At 44.9% G+C, this 15,410-nt stretch overlaps 1 pseudogene; it reads right to left on the bottom strand.

Moving 5' to 3' along the window:
* Positions 1-7,503: 7,503 nt before the first annotated feature.
* LOC139536681 (E3 ubiquitin-protein ligase RNF26-like) lies at positions 7,504-12,107 on the bottom strand (annotated as a pseudogene).
* Positions 12,108-15,410: the final 3,303 nt, after the last annotated feature.

Genomic DNA, 15,410 nt, shown 5'->3' with positions numbered 1-15,410 from the left:
CTCTCAAGCTCTGTCAGGTTGGATGTGGAGCGTCGCTCCACAGCTATTTTCAAGTGTCTCCAGAGATGTTTGATCGGGTTCAAGTCCGGGCTCTGGCTGGGCCACTCAAGGACATTCAGAAACATTTCCTGAAGCCACTCCTGCGTTGTCTTTGCTGTGTACATAGGGTCGTTGTCCTGTTGGAAGGTGAACCTTCGCCACAGTCTGAGGTCCTGAGTGCTCTGGAGCAGGTTTTCATCAAGGATCTCAGATCTCTTTGCTCAGTTCATCTTTACCTAGATCCTGACTAGTCTCCCAGTCCCTACCGCTGAAAAACATCCCCACAGCATCATCCTGCCACCACCATGCTTCACCGTAGGAGTGGTGCCAGATTTCCTCCAGACGTGATGCTTGGCATTCAGGCCAAAGAGTTCAATCTTGGTTTCATTAGACCAGAGAATCTTGTTTGTCATGGTCTGAGAGTCCTTTAGGTGCCTTTTGGCAAACTCCAAGCGGGCTTGTGCCTTTTACTGAGGGGAGTGGCTTCTGTCTGGCCACTCTACCATAAAGGCCTGATTGGTGGAGTGCAGCAGAGAAGGTTGCCCTTCTGGAAGGTTCTCCCATCTCCACAGAGGTACTCTGGAGCTCTGTCAAAATTACCATCGGGTTCTTGGTCACCTCCCTGACCAAGGCCCTTCTCCCCCAATTGCTCAGTTTGGTCGGGCAGCCTGCTCTAGTAAGAGTCTTGGTGGTTCCACCTTCAATGCTGCAGACATTTTTTGGTACCCTTCCCCAGATCTGTGCCTCGACACAATCCTGTCTCGGAGCTCTATGGACAATTTCTTCGACCTCATGGCTTGGTTTTTGCTGTGATATGCACTGTCAACTGTGAGACCTTTTATATAGACAGATGTGTGCCTTTCCAAACCATCTCCAATCAATTGGATTTACTATTTTAGAATATGTTTGTAACGTAACAAAATGTGGGAAAAAAGAAGGGGTCTGAATACTTTCCGAATGTACTGAATGCCTACAACTACATAACTGTATTGGGAATTTCTGTTGGCCGCAAAACTAATTTATTAAATCCAGTGCTCCTTATGTTCTCTTCCTGTGCATCCCATTGCAAAGTAGTAAGTAGTTGAAAAGTTTGCTAATTAGCTAAAATGCTAAAGTTGTCCATGATGAGATTCGAACTTGCAACCATCTGTCTTATGTAACCATACCAAATGTAACATATAATACTCATTTGAGTTACCCGGATTTAAGTTGACTATGTTACGTCGTTTGCTGTTGTTCTTGGATTGATTTGCACTTTTCGCACCAAAGTACGTTCATCTCTAGGACACAGAATGCGTCTCCTTCCTGAGCGGTATGACGGCTGTGTGGTCCCATGGTGTTTATACTTGCGTACTATTGTTTGTACAGATAAACGTGGTACCTTCATGCGTTTGGAAATTGCTCCCAAGGATGAACCAGATGTGTGGAGGTCTACAATTTTTTTTTCTGAGGTCTTGGCTGATTTCTTTAGATTTTCCCATGATGTCAAGCAAAGAGGCACTGAGTTGGAAGGTAGGCCTTGAAATGCATCCACAGGTACACCCCCAATTGATGTCAATTAGCCTATCAGAAGCTTCTAAAACCATGACATCATTTTCGGGAATTTTCCATTATGTTTAAAGGCACAGTCAACTTAGTGCATGTAAACTTCTGACCCACTGGAATTGTGATACAGTGAAATAATCTGTCTGTAAACAATTGTTGGAAAAATGACTTGTGTCATGCACAAAGTAGATGTCCTAACCAACTTGCCAAAACTATAGTTTGTTAACAAGAAATTTGTGGAGTGGTTGAAAAACAAGTTTTAATGACTCCAACCTATGTGTATATAAACTTCCGACTTCAACTGTATCCTGTTGCCTAGTCACTTTACCCCTACTTATCTGTACATATCTACCTCAATTACCTCGTACCCCTGCCCATTGACTCAGAACTGGTACCCTGTGTATACAGCCAAGTTATCGTCACTCATCAAGGACATTAGTCCTTGTGTTATTATCTTTCTATTCTTTTTAAGTTTCTCTCTGCATTGTTGGGAAGGGCCCGTAAGTAAGCGTTTCACCTATGAAGCATGTGACAAAGTTTGATTTGAAGACTGGCATAAATACAAGCAGACTTGTCATTTCCTAGCAGCATCTAAGGGATTCTGGAAAGCTTACAAAACCATAACTTTTTAGACTTTTGCCTCATTAAAAAATACTGCTGTCCTCAACTGTAAAACCCCAATTTCAAGCATGTCATTTTTTGGCAAAAGGGAACATTTCAGACATGTTTTCCTCTCAAATATGCCTCTTATTTTTGGTTCAATTTTTGGGGTGAAAAAGTCAAATCTGATACCACAACTTTACACAAAGTATCAAGCGTGATTAAGTGATAAATTAACATTCTCATTAGATTTGGGTTTTTGGAGCAACTACAAATTTCAACATACTGCCTATATTACAACAGTTTCAATAAAGAGGTAGCACTTCTACTCCATAATGCACCGTGCTTGTAAACAAACAAAGAGTGGCAAACCATCCCTAACTATAGTAAGTAGGCATGACTGATCCCAGTTGGGTGGGATCAGAGAGTATTTCCCAACATGTAATGGCAGCTAGCCTGGAGTAGGGCTTCCCAGTAGACAGCGGCTCATCCCCTGGCCTTTGGGGTGTGACCTGACTCAGCCAGAGAGTGTGGGCAGTGACGGGGAGGGACTTGCCCCGGCATAGCCTGGCAGACAGCTGATGACAGATTGAGTGTTCCTGGCTGGCAGTCCATTAGATTCAGGGAGAAGAGAGGACAAGCCCTCCTACCCACCCACCCGCTCTGCCTGGCCCGCAGTCTGGGAGTGGAGGAGGAACCCCCCCCCCCCAATAAGCTTCTCTCTGTCTATGTGGAGCTCCATGGTTACCACAACTTCCAACACTTGACATTGTGGACAGGCAATGGACAGCTAGAGATGGACATAGAATACAGCCTCTGAGGAGGTCTAATCTGAATATACTGTCCATTGAGGCGATAGAAAATTATGAAGAAAATGGTCTGTTAGCAATTTTGAGGTCGGCATGGACTGATGGGACTTCAATTTTCAACAGCACCACAACCTTTCAATGAGAATGTAAAATTTGCACCTCACAACAAAACCCTCCAAAAACATGTTTTTTCTTTCTTTTTAAAAATGTATTTTCTTTATAAAAGCATGTTTTTTTACTTTATTATACATAGGCAGCTATTAGGAAACCTCAGACAATGGGTGAGGCCTGAGTGGCTGGGTGAGGCAGCTGTCACAGCAGACACGGGGAGTTGGGTCTTTCTCCTGGCTGTCACTAAGCCTAGAGGGTGCAGAGATGGCTTCTGCTGGCCAATTACCCTCCCAGAACCAACAAAGCCCCCATAATGGCAGCTCTGCTGGCCCAATGCCAGGAGGGGAACAACAGCTAGCCCAGAGAAGGGCAGGACAGGGACACTCCCCAGCCTCAAGAGCCGGACGTCCCACTAAGGAAGGGGCCTTTACCACCACTGCTGTCCCCCCATGTCCCTTCTCTCGTGCTGAAAGAGAAAAATATAAAGCCTGAATTTAATTCCCCAATAGTGTATTAATGAAAATACAGGGTTAGTAATGAGTGTGTGTGGCAGTGAGAACTTACTCTGGCAAATCCTGAATTAATTTACAAATCAGGCTTGGCAGTCAATCAATCATAAATGTTGTACTGCTTCATACTAGTTGATAAGTTGGTATTGGCTTTAAACTTTTTCTCAGATTGAATGCAGTGTAACCAGGATTCAAGCACTTTCAACTGAGGAACTGCTGTGTATTAAACTACTGTTCTTCATACAGCAAAGAATTGACAGGGGAGCAGGTGAAAGAGCACATCTATTGTGAGACACCAGTCTCTCAGTACCATTTAAAATGACACAATGACAAATCAGAGCTCATAGAGGGAATATGATTACCAAAACAACTAACCACTTAAAATTGCCTTATTAACATATTTCTTTTTCCTTTGAAAAAATATGTTATGGTCAATGTGTGAGACTCATTCATCATCCAGATTTATGTCATTCAATAAAACGCACATGAATAGTCTACAACCATGCCCGATGGCGTGCACATGGGGACGAAGATTGTACTTTTTGGAGAAATCTCCTCTGGTCTGATGAAACAAAAATAGAACTGTTTGGCCATAATGACCATCGTTATATTTGGAGGTTAAAGGGAGACGCTTGCAAGCCGAAGAACACCATCCCAACCGTGAAGCACGGGGGTGGCAACATCATGTTGTGGGGGTGCTTTGCTGAAGGAGGGACTGGTGCACTTCACAAAATAGATGGCATCATGTGGAGGAAAATGATGTGGATATATAGAAGCCACATCTCAAGACATCAGTCAGGAAGTTAAAGCTTGGTTGCAAATGGGTCTTCCACATGGACAATGACCCCTAGCATACTTCCAAAGTTGTGGCAAAATGGCTGAAGGACAACAAAGTCAAGGTATTGGAGTGGCCATCACAAAGCCCTGACCTCAATCCTATAGAACATTTGTGGGCTGAACTAAAAAAGTGTGTGTAAGCAAGGAGGCCTACAAACCTTACTCAGTTACACCAGCTCTGTCAGGAGGAATGGACCAAAATTCACTCAACTTATTGTGGGAAGCTTGTGGAAGGCTACCTGAAACGTTTGACCCAAGTTAAACAATTTAAAGGCAATGCTACCAAATACTAATTGAGTGTATGTAAACTTCTGACCCACTGGGAATGCGATGAAAGAAATAAAAGCTGAAAGAAATAATTCTCTCTACTATTATTCTGACATTTTACATTCTTAAAATAAAGTGGTGATCCTAACTGACCTAAAACAGGCAATTTTTACTAGGGTTAAATGTCAGGAATTGTGAAAAACAGAGTTTAAATGTATTTGGCTAAGGTGTATGTAAAGTTCCGACTTCAACTGTATATATATTATTTTTGGTTACTTTTTTTAGCCCTATTTCTCTAAATGGCAGTTAGGACAAGACTATCGCTGCAACTCCCCTACAGACTCAGGAGACGAAGGTCAAGAGCCATGCGTCTTCCGCAACACGACCCTGCCAAGCTGCACTGCTTCTTGACACTGCTCGCTTAACCCGGAAGCCAGCCGCACCAATGTATTGGAGGAAACACCGTCCAGCTGGTGACTGTAGTCAGCTTGTAGGCACCCGGCCGCCACAAGGAATCGCTAGAGCGCAACAGGATAAGGAAATCCCGAGCGACCAAACCCTCCCCTAACCTGGACGACGCTGGGCCAATTGTGTGCCGCCTCATTGGTCTCCCAGCCACGGCAGATGGTGACAGTCTGGGATCGAACCCGGGTCTGTAGTGACTCCTCAAGCACTGTGATGCAGTGCCTTAGTCCGCTGCACCACTCTGGAGGCCTAAAATATGGATTTCAGCTTCTTAGTGTGTGTACTATATGTGGAACTATAGCCTACATCAAGGCATGGTAGCATGTATATTTGATATACAGTAATCCCTCGTTTATCGCGGGGGTTACGTTCCGAAAATGACCCGCGATAAGTGAAATCCGCGAAATAGAAAACTTTTTTTTTTTTTACAATTAGCAACTATTACATGTATACAAATACAGTGACTCACGTGTAGGCCGTTTCACTGCTCTTCAGACTGGGCCGCTGCATCCTGACTGCGCTCTGCAGTGTTCTCTTCTTCTGAAGCCCGCGGTGCAGGTGTGTTTGTTCGGGAGAAGAACATAGTGATAGGCAGCTGTTGTCGCTCTCTTCTTTGCAAAAAGATCCTTGTACACCGACATGCCACCATCGATTACGTTGGAGAACTGTAATGAACGGCTCATCAAAGGGTCCCATTCCTCAGCTACTCGCTTAAGTTCAGTGGCCATTCGCACCATGGTTGCTAAGCGACCAAGCGTTAGTCCTTCCTTCCTTCCTGGCCAACTTAATGTAAATTTGCCAAGCTGTTTTATGTACGTACACATAACTGCACGAGACGACAAAATGATAGCACAATTCGTAGCATGTTTTGATACAAGAAGCGGGAGTGAGTTTTTAGCGAATCAGAATGCAGAGCACAATGCACCAAAAAAAAATAAAAAATGCATTATGAAAATCCGCGAAATAGCGAATCCGCGATAAGTGAACCGCGAAGTGGCGAGGGATCACTGTAATACAAAAACATTGACATGGGTATTGAAGTGACAACATGTATCTGAATAATTTACAAAACATTTGTAGGTACAAAATGTAGAAAAATGTATGACCTTATGCATCAAATCATAACACTGCAAATGTTAAAGATACTGTATGTTTGCTGGGAAAGTGTTACACTATGGGAGGTTACAAACAGTTCCACTAAATATATAACTAGAGCAGTGTTAGTCTTTTTTATTTTATTTATTAGTTCCAAAAGAAATTGGATTATTCACCATTTATACTGTACATTGTTATAGGCCTAGTAGTCATAAGCTATCTATATAAAATATATGACAGTACAAGTACAGCTCTCCTACAGTACTGTGCCTGAAAGATGGAACTGGAAGTATGCAGTTTCATATTTTGCTCATTGTACAAGCCAGCACAGCAGCTTTGTGTTCAGTGCAATATAGTTAGTGCAACTGTGGAAAACCATCAAGGATGTGTCCACATTTATATAAACTATACCTAAAGGACCAAACACCTAAAATGCAAGCTGCAATATGAATTTATGGAACTGGTGTAAGCAAAGTGTAATCATCAGAAACCCCATGGCCTTATTCAGGGTAGAACATTATAGATAGAAATGTACTGCACAGAGCCAACAACTCTATAGTCAATGCTATTCTATAAAATGTTTGTCTATCTGCGGTCATGTCTATCTGAATGTTTCACCCCACTAAATAGGCCCCATACATACTGTACCATTTTTCACATGACAGTAGACAAGAGTTGTGTTTTATCAGCACAGCTCTAGATTATGGATGTCTATCATCATCCTGAGTGTAAAGTCTTCCCCTTCAGTGTTTGCAGATCTAAAATGTACAGAATAGAGAGATGCAACATAGCAGAAGCTATTTTAAAACCCATTGGAAGGGGAGCTGGAACCATCCCCATACTGCTAATAGGGCCGGAACGATACCAGTATCGCGAAACTCGTTAGTATTGTGGCAAGGAAACTAAACACAAAGGGGATTTAACTTTAGAAAAACAGCCCTAATGTTGGAAACAAACATCAATATGTTTTCATCCAGAGGCACCCATTTTCTTTTACATACAGCAGGTTAAAGTACCAAGGAGTTTGGTCTGTTTCTTGTTAAAATTTTTGCCATGATGCCAGTATCGTAATATTTTTTCCATCACAGCTAACTTTGGTTGTTTTCAGAATGGCTGCATTTCTTTCTCTCAATTTATCTCAGTGTCCCTCTCTTTGACTCTGGAGGTGTCTAAAATGGGACCGCATAGTGCACTACCAGGCCCCTTGGTCTCTCAGAGGAAGATGGCTATGTGATGGCCTGTCGGCAGAGGGGACCGCTGTGCTGTTAGGGGGGCTGCTGCAGCAAGATGGCCGAGCAGTGCTGACACAGGCGGCAGCAGGGCAGCACGTTCTTGACCCTGTCCTGACAGATCACTAACTTCTTCCTCTCCTCACGCTCCTTCAACAGGCTGAGGAGGCCAGTGTCTACTGGGGGGGCCCAGCTGCTGCTTCACTGTAGTCCTTGTTGTTGTAGACGGGTGGTGGTATTGGTCTGGGTCAAGGTTGATGTCATCCCACCTACTGTTGAAGTGTTGAGTATAACTCCACTTGTTCTCTTCCAATCTGCTCTGGGGGTAGAAGGGTATCTGTATGGTCAGAAGGACTACCTGGGGCCCTTAGATCCATGACTGGTGCCCCACTCCACCTTTGGCAACAGAAGGCTGTACTCAATCAATCAAATGTATTTATAAAGCCCTTTTTACATCAGCTGATGTCACAAAGTGCTGTACAGAAACCTAGCCTAAAACCCCAAACAGCAAGCAATGCAGGTGTAGAAGCACGGTGTCTAGGAAAAACTCCCTAGAAAGGCCAGAACCTAGGAAGAAACCTAGAGAGGAACCAGGCTATGAGGGCTGGTCAGTCCTTTGCTGTGCAGGGTGGAGATTATAACAGAACATGGCCAAGATGTTCAAAGATGACCAGTAGGGTCAAATAATAGTAATCACAATGGTTGTAGAGGGTGCAACAGGTCAGCACCTCAGGAGTAAATGTCAGTTGGCTTTTCATAGCCGATCATTCAGAGTATCTCTACCGCTCCTGCTGTCTCTAGAGAGTTGAGAGTGAGAGAGACTCCTAGGGATGGCATGGACGAGAGAGGGGAACCGGCCAGGCAGAGACAGCAAGGGTGGTTCGTTGCTCCAGTGCCTTTCCGTTCACCTTCACACTCCTGGGCCAGACTACACTCAATCATAGGACCTACTGAAGAGATGAGTCTTCAATAAAGACTTAAAGGTTGAGACGGAGTCTGCGTCTCTCACATGGATAGGTAGACCATTCCATAAAAATGGAGCTCTATAGGAGAAAGCCCTGCCTCCAGCTGTTTGCTTAGAAATTCTAGGGACAATAAGGAGGCCTGCGTCTTGTGACCGTAGCATATGTGTAGGTATGTACGGCAGGACCAAATCGGAAAGATAGGTAGGAGCAAGTGATGGGGTCAAACTGGGGTCATGATAGGGGCTGCACCAAATGTTTGATGTGTTATAATAAATGCTTATGTTGTATTAATAGATGGGGAGGGGCTATGGGACCCCTCCTCCACATTTATAGGGTCCTAGACTACAGATTAACAATATATATATATTCATTATAAGGTTTTAAAATTGTTCCAGTCTTCTAAGTCTCTGCCTCTTATAAAGAAATGGTCTGAGAAATGTATGAATTATTGCATGGGGTCTGTGCGAAAGCACTTCAAAGATAAACATAGAACCCTGCAGGGGAGTAAACGAGATAAGAGACTAGTCAGAAATACCTCTAGAAATCAACTTGGGGGAGTGGACATTTACTGTTGAGGCCTTAGAAAACACTGGAACTATTGTATCTCTCTTGCAAGTTTGTATAGCTGTGTATGCATGGGCTTGGTCTGATGAGTAGAAGGTAATGACGTAAGCAGTGACATCACTAGGGCTGGACTTCGGGCTTAATAAAATAACTTGGGACTTTTCCTATGGGGCAGAACTCATCACATGTTTGATCTTTGACTTCTGTCTACAGCTGTATTTTGATAAAAATTGTTATGATTTATAAGTGCACATTTTGAGTGTTCCTTATTTGTGAGCACAGAAAAACGGAACCAACACAAGCCCATGTAACGCTTTGTAAGTTAGCAGTAAAACCTTAATCAGCCCTTGCCTTAACAGGAAGCCATTGTAGAGAGGCTAGCACTGGAGTAACATGATCAAATATTTTGGTTCTAGTCAAGATTCTAGCAGCCGTGTTTAGCACTAACTGAAGTGTATTTATTGCTTTATCCAGGTAGCTGGAAAGTAGAGCATTGCAGTAGTCTAACATAGAAGTGACAAAAGCATGGATACATTTTTCTGCATCATTTTTGGACAGAAAGTTTCTGATTTTTGCAATGTTACGTAGATGGTCTTGATATGTTCGTCAAAAGAGAGATCAGGGTCCAGAGTAACGCTGAGGTCCTTCACAGTTTTATTTGAGACGACACTACAACCATCAAGATTAATTGTCAGATTCAACAGAAGATCTCTTTGTTTCTTGGGACCTAGAACTAGCATCTCTGTTTTGTCCGAGTTTAAAAGTAGAAAGTTTGCCAGGCTGCCAGGGAGGGCAATTTTGGGGCTTCACCATGTTTCAATGAAATGTACACCTGTGTGTCATCCACATAGCAGTGAAAGTTAACATTGTGTTTCCGATTGACATCACCAAGAGGTTAAATATATAGTGAAACCAATAGTGGTACTAAAACGGAGCCTTGAGGAACACTGACATTTACAGTTGATTTGTCAGAAACCATCCACAGAGACAAACGGATATCTTTCCGACAGATAAGATATAAACCAGGCCAGAACTTGTCCGTGTAGACCAATTTGGATTTCCAATCTCTCCAAAAGAATGTGGTGATCGATGGTATCAAAAACAGCACTAAGGTCTAGGAGCACGAGGACAGATAAAGAGCCTCGGTCTGACGCCATTAAAAGGTAATTTACCACCTTCACAAGTGCAGTCTCTATCACGAATCTCTAAAGTAGAACCCAGAAGCAGACCAGGACAAGGAGAGTAAGACGAAGGTGAGTATTTATTTACAAGTGTAAATGTAGTGATAGAAAAATCCAAGTAGCGGAGCGGGCAGCGGAGGTGAGTTGATGGAATTGAGTAAGCAGATCCAAGGGAGTAACTGAAGTCACCGACGTCCAGGTAGGGAGGGGATGAGTGTTCCGGGTGAATGACTGTAGACAGAAAAAACGGAGGTAAGTTCAAGGCAAGCAAGACGTACAAAACAACAACACAAACTCTATCAAACTGGAGGCTGATACTCTGGCACAACATACTGTTCATGGCTAACGATCCGGCAGGGAATGGATGTCAGGTCAGAGCTTATGAAGTGGAGGGTTGATGATCAGGACCAGGTGTGCAGATAGCTGATGGGATACAGGTGCGGGTAATCAGAGATCTCCCAACTAGCTACGTCGCCCGGCAACCAGACAAGGTGCGTTCTAGGACACCGGAAAAACACTCCAGGACAGAACACAGGCAAAAACAGACTCAGGAAGCGGGATTCGTGACAGTCTCAGTGCTATGATGGGGTCTAAAACCAGACTGAGTGTTTCGTATTCATTGTTCGTCTTCAGGAAGGCCGTGAGTTGCTGCGCAATAGCTTTTTCTAAAAAGTTTGAGAGGAATGGCAGATTTGATATAGGCCGATTAGTTTTTTATATTTTCTGTGTCAAGGTTTGGCTTTTTCAAGAGGCATTTTTACTGCCACTTTTAGTGAGTTTGGTAAACATCCGGTGGATAGAGTCGTTTATTATGTTCAACATAAGGGGGCCAAGCACAGGAAGCAGCTCTTTCAGTATTTAGATGGAATAGGGTCCAGTATGCAGCTTGAAGTTTTAGAGGCCATGATTATTTTCATCAATGTGTCAAGAGATTTAGTATTAAAAAACTTGAGTGTCTCCCTTTATTCCTAGGTCCTGGCAGAGTTGTGCAGACTCAGGACAACTGAGCTTTGGAGGAATACGCAGATTTAAAGAGGAGTCCGTCATTTGCCTTCTAATGATCATGTACTGTTCTGCTTCTTGGCTGTCCGGCTTGTGCCACCTGCCCCATGGCCTGTGGTCTGGCAGCATTATCCTGAAGAGCTTGAGCTCGCTCCATGGCCAGCAGGTAAAGTCTACAGATGGTCCTCTGTAGACTTAGCATTCCTGGTATGGTGTTGACAAAGTGAAGACTTTGCTTGGCCACACGAGGCAGTGCCGGGTTGAGATAGAGCAAGGTCAAAGCAATGATGACCGGTGTTAGGAGCAGGCAATAGATGTTGAACAGACACACTAGAGCCCAGAAACTCCAGGGCTAGCTGGCAGGGTGTCCAAAGCAGTACAGAGGTGCCCACCAGGCAGCTGTATAGAAAGGCGAGAAGGGAGGGCCAGCTCCAAGGCTTATGCAGGGGGCTTGATACTGCCTCCCAGGCCCCTACCATTGCAGAGAAGCAGTTCTGAGTGCCAATGAGAAGTCTGTTCAAGCACAGTATGTGCAGACATTAGTCCACAGTGTAGCAGCTCCTTGCTGCTCCACACAACATAAGAAGAGAGGTGGCCCATCATTTTGAAACTCAAACACCCCTCCTAAGGTCTGCATCCATCCGTCCAGTACATTACAAGCTCAGTGTGCTGTGCTTATGACCACCTCTGTTACAGTGAGGAAGGAGTTCAGGGCACAGTTATAGCATTCTAGTAAGGTGGAGCCACTCGGCACCACTGGCAGAGAGGAACCCATGTGGGAGAAAAGTCGGCCTAGCCAATTCACAAACCGGATGATCACTTCCAGTAGAAGGCAAAAAGTATCCAGGCATTTTCCAATAGCACAGGAAGCAAAGTTCACTACGTCCATATTAGTGTACCCTACAGAAAACAAAAACATTTGTTAAAGTTTGCCATTGAACTAACTTACATTTCAAAACATGTTTATAATGTTATACACCTGTGCAAGATAGCTAGCTAATTAGCAGATTCAACTTCAGTGGACCATATAGGAGCAGCATACAAAACATAGCAAGTTAGATAGCATGCTAGCAGTTATGCTAAGCAGCATAGCTAGCTAACTTTCAAGCTGTGCTACATCAAGTGGCTAGCTAAAGCAGTTATTACTACTTTCCAATTACCTAACATGAACTGAGATGAACAGAAACTAGAAAAAATTACATTGCACAAAAACATCTCTAGTTAGCTAACGTTATGTAGCTAGTCTGCTACTCTTAATGGCAACTCAACCTACTATTTGCTAGCAAGTTAGCAAGTTATGATAAAGGTTTGTTTGTCTAGATATTCAAATTAGTCCCGTGTACCGGGTAGTGCTGCGGCTGACCCCCTTAAATAGCTGCCTTCCCACTACTCCCACCTTGTGTCCTTTTCGAGGCGCTGTAGATCACCGACAAGAAGATTGGAGTGGTCAAATAGCTCATATAACCATGGTTACATATGTAATCTTTGTTATGTAGCACTATATTGGATCACTCCGATATGGTATCACAATACCAGATTAATCGGGGAACTAGGCATGGCCAGACAAGCGCAAAATCCGTAGGACTGAGCTCAGGGCAGTCATGGTTGCTGCGTCCCTCCATCCCCCTCCAGGGAAGTGGAGGCAGCACCCAACACGGCCGTCCCGACCTGGTTGGTGGCAGCAACATTAACGCGATAGTACATAGCAAAAGTCGTAGATGACGCTCAACTGGCCGTGGTGCAAATTTAATCTAGGGGAACTCCTCTGAGCAGGGCCCATGAAGTAGCTACTCCTCCAGTAGAATGCGCCACCACAGCAGACGGCAAAGGCCGGCCAGCCAGCTGATATGCTGTAATAATACTGTCCACAATCCAATGTGAGCGTCTCTGTTTCGATAGGCTCTTCCCCAGAACTCTCTGACCATAACACACAAACAGCTGATCCAACTGTCATATTGTCTTAGTCCGTGTAACGTAAGTCTAGTGGCCTCACCCGGCACAGCACACTTGGGGAAATCCCAGCCCACTCGCAGTCATGGGAGGTGCGTATGCACACAAATTTAAGGGCCGGTTTCTCCATTTCTCAAAAGCATGTCCGCTATCTGGTTCAAGACTCCGGGGATGTGCGCTGCCCGCAGTGAAGCTAAGCGGATCTGAGCCCACAGCAAGAGCTTCCGAGCCATTTTGTGGAGGTGCCGTGATCTCAGTCCCCCCTGGTGATTGATATACAACGCTACCGTGGTGTTGTAGGAATCTGACCAGGACATGTTTCCCCTCCAAGTAGGGCAGGAACTGTTGGAGTGCCAGGCGAACCGCCCTGAGCTCCAGCACATTCATGTGCTTGCCACTCCATGGGGGGCTCCAGCACCCGCTCGCTGCCATGCCTCTGAACACTGCCCCCCAACCCGCTAGCGAGGCATTGGTGCACACTAGCTCCCTGCGGTGGACTCTGTTCAGTATCACTCCCTCCACCAGGAAAAAGTGAGTGCCATTTCAACAGACTCCTCACACATGAGAGCACGACGTATGATTGTTGTTGTTGAACGCTGTCGAACGCCGAACCTGAAACCTGTCGAACGCTGGAACCTGAACTAAAGACCTCGGTTTAAAAGCTGACAGTGTTTTTATATACTTTTATTTTATTTTGAATCCTGCGGCTCTGTTGGGCTAAATTGCTGTGAGCACAGCTATCTGTTCCGGGATCCTGCTAGATTCCGTATAGGGGGAGAGACACGAAAGCCCAGCTAGCCTAGCTGGCTCGGCGGTCTCAAATGGAGGCCGCTATTGAACGTTTCCAATGTTGCAGGAGCTTCATTTACTTTGCTTTGTTCCAGGACAATGTGTACCGTGTTGACTTTCAATGTAGCAACTGCTTGCTTAAGGAGGACTACAGGAGCGAAGTAGCTACTCTTAGTAAGCAGGTAGCAAACCTACATAAGCTACTGGGGAACCCACGCCCACCTACTTTTTTAATTTTTTAAGTTTCGGCGCCGTGTGGGCTCTCCACAGCCCGACTGGCCGGTGCTAGGTAGGGTTCCATCCCTGAAGGGGTCTCCCCTTCCCTGGAGAACGGAGCTGATCTCGACTCAACCAACCAACCATGGAGGTACGTTACTCGCCGTGGAAGTCGAAGAAGGCGTCCTCTGGTAACGGGGGTCTCCATGGAGATGTTGAGCCTGGAACTGACACAGACCAGAAACAGCTTTGCCGCCCTGGATCCAGAGGTTCCCGGCGCCTTCGTCTGTGGTGGCTTCCCAATCAAGATTGGATCCGGAGGTACCTTCGTCTTCGTTCTCGGCTCTGTCTTCCTCTCCGGTGGCTTCTACCTCGGGTTCAAATCCTCGGAGCTCACCAGACTGTGAGGCTGCCTGAGAGACCGGCCCATTCAACATCACCAGCTGTCATCATTTGCAGCTCTATGGTGAGAAATCTCGGTCCCCAAGGCAAAAACCCTGTGCTACCCAGGAGCACGAGTACAGGTACATAACAAGGCTGCTTCCGACTGTTCTACCACAGATGCCGGGAGCTGACACTGTCGTAGTCCATGTGGGGTCAAACGACATCAGGAGGGCTAGCTCGGAACATTTGAAAATTTATTTTAAAGAACTGATTTTAGCATTAAAAGACTCCATTAAAACGGCCAATAATTTCAGGTCCAGTACCATCGTTGGGCTGCGTGTGTGAAAGATTCAGCAGACTGCTGGCATTACACATCTGGCTAAAAGACTACTGTAGCTCTGCTGGAGTCACTTTTATTGATAACTTTGAAACCTTCTGGAAACAGACGATACTCTACAGGAATGACGGAGTCCATCCAAATCATCTTGGCTCCTGGACTCTGTCCACGCACTTCAAGGCTGCGTTGAAACAATGACTGGTAAATGATCCAAGACCAGCTCAGTTAATCCCTACCATTGTGACAGTGAGTCCTCATAATGCTGTATCAAATGTACATGATCTTAGGGGCATTGGCAAACACAATGTAAGCCATTTAATTTATGTACCCCTAATTGCACCGAATACATCTGTTTATCCTACAGCAATTGTAAGCAGTAATCTATAAACCAGAGTTACACTGTTAGCACTGAGGCATGGTGTGCAATAGTAGGAAGACCACTTAGTGCAGGATGAGCTGCGTAATCAGCTCCAATGTAAATAACATGAGTAAGTCTACCTCTGATAAGCTTCCCAG

This window comes from Salvelinus alpinus, chromosome 13 (assembly GCF_045679555.1).
Source record: "Salvelinus alpinus chromosome 13, SLU_Salpinus.1, whole genome shotgun sequence".
Classification (NCBI taxonomy): domain Eukaryota; kingdom Metazoa; phylum Chordata; class Actinopteri; order Salmoniformes; family Salmonidae; genus Salvelinus; species Salvelinus alpinus.
This window is presented reverse-complemented; position numbering and strand designations above follow the sequence as displayed.